Source organism: Sceloporus undulatus, chromosome 2, assembly GCF_019175285.1.
Source record: "Sceloporus undulatus isolate JIND9_A2432 ecotype Alabama chromosome 2, SceUnd_v1.1, whole genome shotgun sequence".
NCBI classification, from domain to species: Eukaryota; Metazoa; Chordata; class Lepidosauria; order Squamata; family Phrynosomatidae; genus Sceloporus; species Sceloporus undulatus.
This window is the reverse complement of record NC_056523.1, coordinates 35,323,380-35,336,144: the sequence shown is the minus strand read 5'-3', so window position 1 is coordinate 35,336,144 and position 12,765 is coordinate 35,323,380. Positions and strand designations below refer to the sequence as shown.

General features: G+C 42.8%; 1 protein-coding gene across 8 annotated transcripts in view; it reads right to left on the bottom strand.

Annotated features, from left to right (window-relative positions):
* The window catches only part of MITF (melanocyte inducing transcription factor), a 256,829-nt gene that overhangs the window by 98,049 nt on the left and 146,015 nt on the right, over positions 1 to 12,765 (bottom strand). The window lies entirely within an intron of this gene.

The window sequence follows — 12,765 nt, the reverse complement described above, 5'->3', positions numbered from 1 at the left end:
AGATAGATAGATAGATAGATAGATAGATAGATAGATAGATAGATAGATAGATTGTAGACCATTGTTGGCTAAAACTGAAGTGATACTACAACATTTTCTCTGTGACAGTTTGAATTCCACTACACTGTTTTCTAAAGACAAAGCAATTATGAGTATTCAAGTAGTACTTTTTAGACTACCCCAAGGACCCAACATCATGTGCTGGACTAACCCTTAAGGAGATGGATCATTGTAAAAGCTCCCCATGACCACTTACAATCTTCTGCAAATGAGACAAAAGGAGATTGTTTTAACCACAGCAAAGATGTTTCAGTTTCTCTTAAGAAGACCCAATTTTTTCAGACCACATTCTGCACAAAGATAAACTTGTAAGCTTTAGTATCACAAGAACAGGCAATAATATTGCCACTGTATGTATATATTTTTTAAAAACTCAAAACCCATCTATTAAGGAACATAGGAACCCTGATGATACAGTGGTTAAATGCCTGCACTGCAGCCATTCACTCACAAACAACAAGGTTGTGAGTTCAGTACCAGCCTGGGGTTCTGGGTCGACTCAGCCTGGCATCCTTCCAAGGTCACTAAAATGAGTATCCAGCTTGTTGGTGGCATTTAGCTACACTGTGTAAATTGCTCAGTACATTGGTAAGCGATATAGAAATGAACTTGTACTTGCTATCGCTAACATGTCAAATAGTTAGCAATAGCAAGTACATGTATTATGATCAATATTATGAGAGAAATAAGGAGAAAACAAACTGTTGTTACCTCAGCGGCATTGCTGACTGATGAATAGTTATCACATGAAAGGGCAGCTGCCTGTCAACACTGCAGAGAGAGCACATATAATGAGGGAAATTCAGGGGCAGAGTTCTCTGGGGGCAGACCAAAGTATTTTGACCAGTCAAGACAAGCCCCTAGTGAGTAAAGATTTGAATTAGGAGGAGTAGCTAATACCTCAGAGGACAGGACCAAAATTCAAAATGACCTTAATAGAATAGAAAGCCGGGGCAAAGCTAACAAAATGAATTTCAACACAGAGAAATGTAAGGTACTGCACTTAAGGTGGAAAAATGAAATGAACAGATATAGGATGGGAGACACCTGGCTGAACAAGACTACATGTGAAAGGGATCTTGGAGTCCAAGTAGACCACAAGTTGAACATGAGTCAACAGTGCGATGCGGCAGCTAATAAGGCCAATGCGATTTTACGCTGCATCAATAGAAGTATAGTGTCTAGATCAAGGGAAGTAATAGTGCCACTGTATTATGCTTTGGTCAGGCCACACCTGGAACATTGTGTCTGGTTCTGGGCACCATAATTCAAAAAGGACATTGAGAAACTGGAGCGTGTCCAAAGGAGGGCGACTAAAACGGTGAAGGGTCTGGAAACCATGCCCTATGAGGAACGACTTAGGGACCTGGGTACGTTTAGTCTGGGGAAGAGAAAGCTAAGAGTTGATATGATAGCCCTGTTTAAATATTTGAAGGGATGTTATATTGAGGAGGAAGCTACCTTGTTTTCTTTCTGCTGCCTCCAGAGACTAGGCCCGGAGCCACTGGATGCAAGTAACAGGAAAGGGCATTCACCTCAACATTGGAGGAACCTTTTGATGTAAGGGCTGTTCGACAGTGGACACACTCCCTCGAGTGTAGTGGAGTCTCCTTACTTAGAGGTCTTTAAAAAGAGCTGGATGGCCATCGTCGGGGTGCTTTGTATTGAGAGTTCCTGCATGGCAAGGGGTTGGACTGGTGGCCCTTTGGTCTCTTCCAACTCTATGATTCTATGATTCTATGAATTCATCTTTGTAACCATTTCACCTCATTAACTGTTGATATCAGTGGTTTCACCATGTGCTTGAGGAGCTTTAGGGCTCCACATCACTTCCCAGGTGCTCCGTGGCCACTCCAGGAAAATGAAGAAACAAAAATTGAATGAAATTAAAGAATATGACACAAAAAATAAATCAAAATAAGAAAACTAGATTACATTCTGAACAGAAATTTGCCGTGTTGAATTTGTCAGTTGAAAAGGACTCAGTGAGTCAAAAAGGTGTGGAACCCCTGGTCAAACATTCTTGGAGAATGAAGACAATTTTCTAAAGTTGTTGGCACACCCAGTTTTGGAAGAAGGTGGATATAAATAAATAATAATAAATAAATAATAATCATTTCACTTAGCTCACACAGGTAGTAACCCAAAGACTCAGAACTGATGACTATTTAATGACAGCCAAAAATGTACTTTGTGTAGAAGGGTCTTACTGAAACTCGTAAGTAGGTTTTGCATATGTTATATTTGTGTTAAAAGCCATATTTTGACTGTGGAAGAATGCAAATCTTTACAATTCAAGTATGGAAATTTCCAAAATGAGAAAGCAGTAGCCAAGACATGCATCTTTTAAATGTCACACACCAGATGTGAGTCTGACACATGGAACTGGCAAAGTCTTAAAGACGCTCTAACAATGCTGCCATGTGTCAGACTCCATCTAAACATCGACATCATAAAAATGTACATTTCTACCATTTGTATTCTTTGATGTCTATACTAGGTGTGCTTAAAACATCAGTTCGTTCGACTAGTAGCATTTGCTAAAAGGAAAAATAAGGCACATACCTATTTCAATGGCTAATCCAGTTCAGTGCCATTCAGGAAATTCAACTCAACTAATGAATGGCACATCAGCACTTCTGTAGATCTCATTGATTCAGTGAGTGTACTTGGTTGAGACTAGGCATTGGATTTAGGCAATCCTATTTATGCATTTGGATTAAAAATGGGGTCTTAAAATTGGACAAGGAGAAGGTGAGCATTCGCCTCCAGCTATACTTTGCATATGCTAGGTATACACTGAAATTTATACTAAAATGCAAATGCCTTGCATAATTTAAATATATGAGCATGCTAGAGTCCTCTGATCAGACTTTCATTCATAGTAAGGCAAATAAATAATAATAATAATATATAATAATAATAATATAATATAAATAGTTTAATATATCCCGCTTTTCCAATTTTGATCAAAGCGGCGTACGATGTAAGTAAAAATACATCAGGATAAAGCAATCAACATTATCTAAAAACAGACATAATAGCAATAAAACAACAAGTTCAGCTGAGTGGGGGAATCCATAAACATCACAAGGAATCAGACGAGGGGTGTAAAAGAACATCTCAGGGGGAAAGGCTTGAGAAAGAAGAAGGTCTTAAGGTTCTTCTTAAAGTCTCTAAAGATGTGGTGGAGCGGAGCTCATCTGGAGATTTTCCACAATCTGGGCTGAGATGGAAAAGGCCCGTTGCAAGTCCTAGAGTAAAATGCAGTTGGGACCTCTAGCAGTACTTCCCTGCTGACCTGAGTGAGCGGTGCGGATTATGGGGAGAGGCGGTCTTCCAAGTACCCTGGGCCCAAGCCATTTAGGGCTTTCTATGGTATAACCAACACTTATTGAGCTGGGAAGCGCATAGGAGCCAATGAAGATCTTTCAGGATTGGTGTAATATGATCTGATCTGGAACTCCCAGCACCAGTCTCGCTGGCCGATATTTTGCACTAGCTGTTAGCTTCCGAGTTGGTACAAGGGTTGCCCCATTAGAGCGCATTACAGAATCCAATCGGAGGTTACCAGAGTCATGTACTACAGTTTCAAGGTTCCTCATTCAGTTAGGGGCGCATCTGGCGTATCAGCCGAAGTGATAACAAGCGCTCCTGACTGCCGCATCCACCTGAGATGACAACTGGAGCGACGAGTCCAGGAGCACTCCCAGACTGCGAACCGAATCCTTCAAGAGGAGCGTTGACCCCATTCAGGATAGGATGGCAAAAACTCACCGCCCGGGGCCAGGGAACTTATCACCATACTTTCCGTTTCTCTGGATTAAACGGGTATGTCTCCTATCCCAGCCCATTACTGACTCCAAGCAGCATTTAAGGAGAGATGCCATCCCTAGTCACTGCTCAGTCAGGACACAAAGAAACAAATTTGGGTGTATCAGCGTACTGATAACACCGCGGCCATGTCTCGGATGATCTCTCCCAGCGGTTTATGTAAATGTTAAATAGCATGGGGGACAGAATGGTCCTTGAGGGACACCGACGTAAGTGCCCTCTTATCAGAGCACTGTCCCCCAGCTGCACCATCTGGAATCTACCTGAGAGGTAGGAACGAACCACTGAGCGCAGTGCCCCCGATACCTAAATCCCTCAGGCGTTCCAGAAGGATACCATGGTCATGGTATCGAAAGCCGCTGAGATGTCCAAAAGACACTAACAGGGCACCTTCCCTGTCCATGCCCAGACGGAGATCATTGCTGGGCAACACATGACGTCGCAATCCATAGCCCACCGGAAGCTGGTTTGAAATGGGTCTAGAAAATCCGTTTATCCAAGATCAATTGAAGCTGGAAAGGACCACTCTCTCTGGATCACTCCCTAAGAAAGGCACAGTGATACTGGCTGATATTTATTATGAATCAGGGGGTCTATGGAGGGTTTTTTTTAACAGGGGTTTCACTACGGCTAATTTCAATTTTGATGGAAACTGTCCCCTCACTTAAGATGTATTGATTATACGGTGCAACATAGTGGAGCACCGCATTCCCCCTGAGCTGCCAACCATGAGGGACAGAGATCGAGAAAGCATGTGTCTTCCTAACACTGTCGAAGATCTTGTCCACTTCCTCAGTACTAAACAATCAAAGTGATCAGTATAACAGGGTCCATGGAAGTTCTGTGATACCTCTCTTACAGATTCTGAAGAAATACCTGGCGTCGAGATCAGCCTTTCCGAGAGGTTTTATCTGCCGAAGAAGTTGTTAAATTTGTGTCACAGCAGGCTTTAGATGGTTCTAGAATAGGGTTCAGGAGGGGGGCAGATGTTGTTAACTCCCTCACTACCTGAACAGCTCTGCTGGACGCGACTCCAGGACACAATACATGTAGCATAGAAACGAATGCTTTGCGCACCTATTGCCACTCCATAGGCCTTCAAAAGAGAGTCTAGGAGTCCCTTGTCGGCTAAGTGCTGGTGTCTTCGCCAGTCGCGCTCTAGTCGTCGCAGAACCTGCTTCCCTTCTTAGATCTTCCGTATACCAGGGGTTTATTGGAAGCAGGCTGAGGGACACTTGGGAGCGATACTGTTATAGCCCTTGAGAGGTCAGTATCCCAGATGTTAGTCAGGGTAAACAGAATCACCATCACGTTTCCAGCCATATACCCCTTAGGGCTTCTTGAACCTTTTGGGTTTCACCAGCCTTCGAGGGTGGACATCCTATAGGTCCACCACCCCTTTGATTTGGCCTCCCCAGGAAGATCGTCCATGACAGAGCTAAGATATGGAGATCTCTGCCCACGGAAATCCAGTCGTCTGAAATGACACGAGGGTATTCCCACGCCAATGTGTAGGCCCTGAAACCAATTGAGACAGGCCCATGGCAGTCAGGTTAGTCATGAAACTCCCGAGCGCACCTGTTGGATTCTGACTGGCCTCGAAAGGGATGTTGAGGTCCCCCCAGGACAAGAAGTCCATAGTTTCCGTGGAAGAGGACAAGCAGAAAGATCAGTCTCAGAATTAATCTTTTGAGCGGTTTTGTTGTGTTGTTGTTGTTGTGTTGTTGTTGTTATGTGTCTCAAGTCATTTCCAGCTTATGCGGCACTCTTGGGTGAAGCTATCATGGGGTTTCTTGGCAAACATTTTGTTGGGAGGGGTTTGCATTGCCTTCCACTGTGGTGAGAGATGTGACTTGCTAAGGTCAGCCAGATATGTAGCTGAGTGGGATTGAACCTTGGCCTCCCAGAGTCCTAATCTAGCATTCGAACCACTAAATCCTCTTTTAAAATGATTAAAGAGTAGGCTTTTTTTAAAAAAAGGTAAAGTGGTAGCAATACAGTTAATATAACCTGTGATCCAGAAGAACTGCTCTATCAGACTAGATAATACAGGGCTTGAAAGACAAATATTCTGATTTTGTAGGAAAGCAGCTGCTTTATTGGATTTGATCTACATTGCTAGAAGGAAAACACAAAAAGTTATTTGGTAGTGACAGGAAAGAAGCCCCGGTTTCACTGCATATCAACAGCATCCTTTCAGGATAATTTGAAGGAGAGAAGCACACATGCCATGCTCAGAAAATAAAGGGAAAGCACAAATCACCTGTGTGCATCTGTTAGATTTCCTACTGTAACATGCAAAGCCACTGTTATGTTTAGAACTGTACACGCATCTCCTCTTTTTGTAATCCAATGGTGTCCTTTAATTTCACAGAAGCAAAGAATGGTGCAGACTTCAATGATTGGGGAATCAAAATGTCCCTGCACTAAAGCAGGAATTGATACAAATCTGTGAATGTTTTGTCTCTTGCTTCATCATCTAGAAGTATAGCTGCCATAAATAAGAATTCTGCTCAGCAAATAGAATTATATCCCCCCCCCACCGTTGCACAGAAATTTTCCTTCAGTCCACAAATGTGTAGCATTGCAACAGAGTGGACAATGAAGTTGTTCATGCAGAACTCTTGAATACGAATTTCTTGTGTTCACATTCCCATTGTAACTTTGCCTGCCCCTGTCTTTGAGTGCTTTAAATTGTATTTTAAATATTGAACTGAGGTTCAATTAAAGTTACTTCATTGTAGAAATTTGTGAACTGAAGGAAATTTTAATTTGAAGAAGCAGAATTCTTATTTGGAGGAACGCTCTTTCACTGTCCCTTTTAGAAATACTGGCTAAGGAAATAATGTCTTGCAAAAAAGTGTAAAAATTGATTGGGGATTTATCCACGCTAAGAAATAATGTGGTTTGGCACCTCTTTAATTGCCATGGCTCCATCCTACAGAACCCTGGGATTTGTAGGTTTGTGAAGCACCACCCCTCTTTGCAGAGAGGCAAGGGCCTCATATTGATTACAAATCCCGGATTCCCATAGGATGGAGCTACAGCACTTAGAGTGGTAATCAACCTGATTATTTCGACAGTGTAGATGCCTCCCTAGTTCATTATTGTTTCCTTTGTATGCTTCAGAATCAACTGGAGAAAGTTAACCATCAACAGTTGGTATCCAGACACACAAGACCCCATGGATACCAACATCTGTGGAGTTCCAAGTCCCATTATATCAATGATTTGTAAAATAGCAAAATCAAGGTTTTCGGGGGATGTTTTTGGATATTTTTCAAGCTGATGGTGGAATCTGTGTTGCAGAATCTGTGGATATAGAGGTCTGACTGGATATATTTTTCTAACACCACCAGTTTTTATAAAAGGGAAAATGCAAATAGTTTTGTTCTTTCCACTGCAAAGTATACTGAAAGTGTTACTTCAGAGTGTTGTCAGAGGAATTTTATAAACTTTACCAATGAACTCTGAATTACCTGCCCCTTTCATATTTTCCAGTTAACATGCTTGTATCTGCTCCTGCCATGTAATAACTGATGTTACACAAGCATTTTCTAAGCATGACAAACGCCGATTTATGGGTCAACGGTTCACACTTAATCCATTCATGCTGCAATTTATCTCTTATGATATTGTATACACAACATTGTAATGATTTAGAGACACAGTGTAAAGATGAAGTCCGTTTATTTTAAAAGGGTTTCTAACCTTAAAATGTTGCGGAACACCTTTCTGTCGGGCCGCTTTTAACAACATGGTTATTATTTTTTTATTTGATCAGGTTTTTATTACTGATTTGACACTTAGATTTCACGTTAATCGAAAAAGGTGTAATTTTCCACAGGAAATTTAACAGACTATGACTGTAATTAATTATATCATTACTGTGTTTTCAGTGCTTCCATTAAAAGGGGTCTGGAAGGAGTGCTAATTTTCATACATATTATAGTATGTAAACCTCTTTTAAACAGACAGGATCATGCTCTTTTGGGGAGATGGATATGACATAGGTCTATATTATATCTTCCTGCCTTTATCAGACTGGTTTTATAATGAACGCTATTTTGGAAGAGATTGTAAATTAGCAACAGGAAAGCTTGAGAAACTTACATATTGCCATTGGCTACTGTAAAGTGCTATGTGGTCATTCTCTAATGCTTTCCATAGATCAAGAAAACAGTCTGAAGACAGGAAGCGGTGGGAGGCAAATAGCACTGAAAGTCTGGAAGAAGCATTCCAGAGTCCTCCATGTGCCATGCTCTAAGCATCATTAAATATTACTGCAAGTACACGTTCTGAGAGACACCACCCACTACCTTTATATACTTTCCCTAGACATAAAGCAGTGCTTGTGGTGAAAACTGTACACAGACACTAAAGCATTAGCCAAATGGGAAATTTCAATTGTCTCAGGGTTTATTGCCATTGATCTTTTCCAAATGTAACTAGGTTTACTCTTGGGAATATAAACAACTGTATATATACAGAACATAATTTTATGTTCTCAGCAACATACACGCCATTGTGGAGCTGCAGCCCTGTAACGGGGAAGTGGGGAGAGAAAATTAAAAAGAAATGCAAAGAGTGCCTTTTTCTGGAACTATATTCGATATCTTGCTTTGTGTGATATTTATAATTTGTAGGCGTCTATCACATAGATTCAGTTCCATTCTGACATATTGCCACATATATTCTAACTTCATGTGTGTAATAAAATATTAAGTGCATATAAAAAACACATTCTAAGTTACATCGCTGTCTTCTAAACACTTCAGCATAAATCATAATACCTTTGGAGATGTGTAGCTGCCATGTGTAATTATACGTCTACACATTACCACAATGTTTGTTAAATAAAAAAATAAGTTTCCAAAATTCAAAATTCTAAAACAATCCATTACATATTTTCTATAGCCATGGCATCATTAGGGGAGTGGGAGCAGAGGGGGAGGAGGAGATAATGTGTGCCCTTGTAGACTACTCTGTCCAGGGCTTTTCCCCTGCAGCAAAGCCTGGAAGCCAGTGTACAGCTCCACCAACCCCACCACCCAACATGCTGTCAGACCACCCCTTCCCGTATGGGGGTGCCACTGGGTAAGGCCTTGTCTTTTCAAGTTTAGAACCAGCACATAATTTTCCTTTTGGGACTGGCACCCAAGAAATCTGCTAAACATGCTCAACCAATTTATTTACTAACTCCATGCAGATTGAATGCTTTGATGCACTCCAAACTCCCAAGTTTTCAGTAACACTTGCAAAGGGCAAACAAGACAGGCTGGGATATATTGGTGTACTATCACTCTGATGTCAAATGTTCTCCCTGCCAGAGTGCTGGAGATTATCTCCAGAAGTGATGTTTTATTGAATTTTTTATTTATTTAGGTATTTATCCCGCCCTTCAGCCCTAATGGCTCTCAGGGGCTTACAATTATTATTTTTAATCAGACAGTTCCCTGCCTCAGGCTTACAATCTAAAGACCGAAACAAAAGGAGAAGGGAATGGTGGAGGAAAGGGGATAGTCCAGTGGTTCTTCTCCTCCCTCTGTGGCCTGGACAAGGCAGATGGTTGGAGGGAGGCTCTTCCTTCTTCCAGGTATTCTGATGAGTGGACCTGCCTGGTAACTCCCTCTCATGGCCGGAGGATGGAGTTATGGAGGGGGCGTGTCCTGCCTCTCAGGCCGGCGGATGCAGTTAATCTCCCCAAAACATATTTTCTTTAGGGATTTTATACATCTAGGTGAAGCACCAACATAAGGGCCACCATAGAATTTCCTGGCTTCCATGGACCTGTTTTACATAATTATCTGTCCTACATATGTAGCAAGCTACACTCTTGATCTGTTTTTTTCTGGTCAGGATGTGGGGTCGGCAGAAGGGGGTGAAAGATCTCATTGTCATTCCCATTACCGGATACACAACCTGAGAAAGTTAAGATTTTCTGGAACGCCTATATCAACAGAGTGGGCACCTGTTAAAATGGTTCACTCCCAGAGACTAAAAGATCCACAAGGTTTACTGAAGTCTCTAGAGGATTTGTAGCTATTACAGTTTGGTGATTGCTGTCAAGGCCCTAGTTGAAATAGGGAGATGAGTCAGGCAATTGACACAGTTGCTCCCAAGCATCCTTTTACTTAGGAGCCAGGCTGAGCTCCTTGGTTTTCTGAGGGGGCTCAAGGCAATAAAATGCTTGGGTAGACCATTAGAGCATTGTGGAGAATGTATCTGATTGAGACATGGGTCAAGGCCCATTTTGGAACTGAGGCTATACAGAATGGCACTTTGTGCCAGTGTACTCGTGCTGAGCATTAGCACGCTCAGTACTACCACGCCTCCGGCTGCCTTATGGTGCATGCCCATCCACACGGCACCCTAGTTGATGCACGCCAGGTGCAGACCCAAATGGTGCATGCGGAAGAGGCGTCATGATGCCCACCTCAGTACTTATGATACCCCTTCCAGGATGCAAAAATTTGCTCCTCTGCGAGACCGGCGTGCAGTTGCCGCAGCCTCCATCCGGGGCACAATGAGGGCCCTGTGTGTACAGCCCCTTATTTGCAGCTGTGAGGGAACAGATAAATAATTCTTTGCTGTGTTATTACACACCAGCTATTCCATCCAGTGCAGTAGTTCCAGTAGTTACATCCGAGATCTTAGATAATCTGCCAAGTCCTCGCAAGACATTTATGAATTTGCTAATGTTTATTGGAGAAAATTGCTTGGTTTCAATCAGATTTGAACTCCACATTGAAAGTAGAGTCTGGGGTGGTAACTGTGGCATGTAATTGTCCCGTTGGTGAATGAGTTTCAGTGGTTCAAAATGGTGATGTGGACAAGTTATTTTGGAGAGGTGAGGTTAACCATTTCTGTTTAAACTCATGTCCATCCTGGCTAACTAAAGCTGCCAAAGAAGACTGGCCAGTTGGTGTGGATGTTCTAAATGCTTCTTTGAAAGAGGGCTCTGTTCCACACTCTCTAAAAAGAAGCATTGAAGACCTTTGTGAGGGGAAAACCTTCATTGGATCCAGCTCCCTAGGTAATATAGAGCCCAGTCTCTAATATCCCCTTTCTAAGTACGTCCTGACCTCAACCGAGTGGTGGGAACCACCTCCAGCTGTCTTAGCTGAAACGATTACTGGGCCAATCCATCTGGTCTCAGGCGTGGTTATGGGACAGAATAGCCTTGGTCACCTGGGTAGATAACTACACCAGGAATTTGAAGGAGGAATGAGTTTCCTGTTTGTCCTCCTGCATCAGCGGCATTTGATATCATTAACTTAGTGTCTTCGTAGGTCAGTTCACTGACATCGGAATTGAGGGCATTGCACAGCAAAATGGGCCCAGCAAAATGTGGACTGAGTGGAAATGATCACCTCTTTGGGTGTTTCCAGTCAATGGAATTCGACTGGAATCTGTATGTGAACCATTGAGTGCTTCAGAATAAAAATGTCAACTCACTTGACTCTATTTGCGGAGTTAATAGGCATGGTTACAGTAGCACAGTTCACTGACACTGACCGAGTTTTCTTGCTGATTCCATTACACTGAGTTTCAGAAGGTGAGAGTATTATTTGCATTGACCAGTACTAAGAATTGGGTTGCTAGGGACTTCGAGGTTGGGTCAATGGTTTGCTAAAAGCCCACTGAAGAAAGGGAGGTTTAAAGCTTTTCAGATTCCTGGCTTAAACTAGGCCGCTCTATCTAATCATGTGGTCAGTCGAAGATACCGTTGTTAGCACCAGCCAACACCAATACACACACCCAAGTAATTTCACTATTCTTTCAGGTTGTTGGTAATGAAAGCAGTAGCATAGCTAATCAACCCCTACCATGCAAGGAAACACAACTACAAGCATTCCTGAAAAATCGCTGTCCAAACTCTGTTTAAAGACTTTTCAAGAGAGAAGAGTCCACTATTTCCCAAGGCAATTCATTCCACTGTTAAAAGTTCTTACAATAAAGATGGTTCTTCTAATGTTTAGGTTAGTCTCTTTTCTTTTAGTTTGAATCATTGGTATGTTTTCCATCGGACACTGGAGCAGCACAAAACAGCTGCTCCTCTTTTACATGATCTTTTTCCTATTTAATTCCAACTGTTTCCATGTACACTGGTGATAAGCGCAGGGAGAGTGAAATGGAAGTTTGACACTATTTTCTATGAGTAGTGTGGTCTCATAATAGTTTTGAACAAAGACAGGAAGTTTTTTTTAGTTGAGATGTTTTTTAATTTGTTTTTAACTTTAGCATGGCTTTTAAATGATAAGGCAGGTTACACACCGCCATTAAAGTACGCATGGAGCGGACTAGGTTAGGGAGGTGCGGTGCTTCCGCACCTCCCTAACCCTAATACGCTGCCTCTGTTGCGTAAAAAATGTGGCGGCCGTTCCAGACGGCCACCCGCCATGAGGATGTCACGGCCGTGCCGCCTCTATACGGGGCGGGGTGGACATGATGTCCTCACTCCGCGCAGGGGCCTAGTGCGCCCTTAGCGTGGACCAGGAAGGAGCTCCATTTCAAGCTCCTTCCTGGTCTGCAGCAACCACTTTGCATCGCTGAGTGCAGCCTTCAGATGGCTGTGCCCAGCGAAGCAAGGGAGAAAGGAGCCAAGCGGCCCCTTTCTCCTTCTCCCCGCAGCCGCTGGTGTCCTTGGGGCTGAAGCCCCAAGGACACCTTTTCAGGCTGCGGAGGAAACGGCATTTTGCCGCTTCCTGCAGCCTGAAAAGCGGCGGATCGGGGCCTAGCGCTGCCGTTCTGGCCACTTGAGGCCCCGTTACAAACGGGGAATAGGCGGCGGGTGCAGCCAGCCCCAATAGGCGGTGTTAACCCGCCAAAGTTAATGTGAGGATTTTAATGTTTTAAATTTTTTTATTG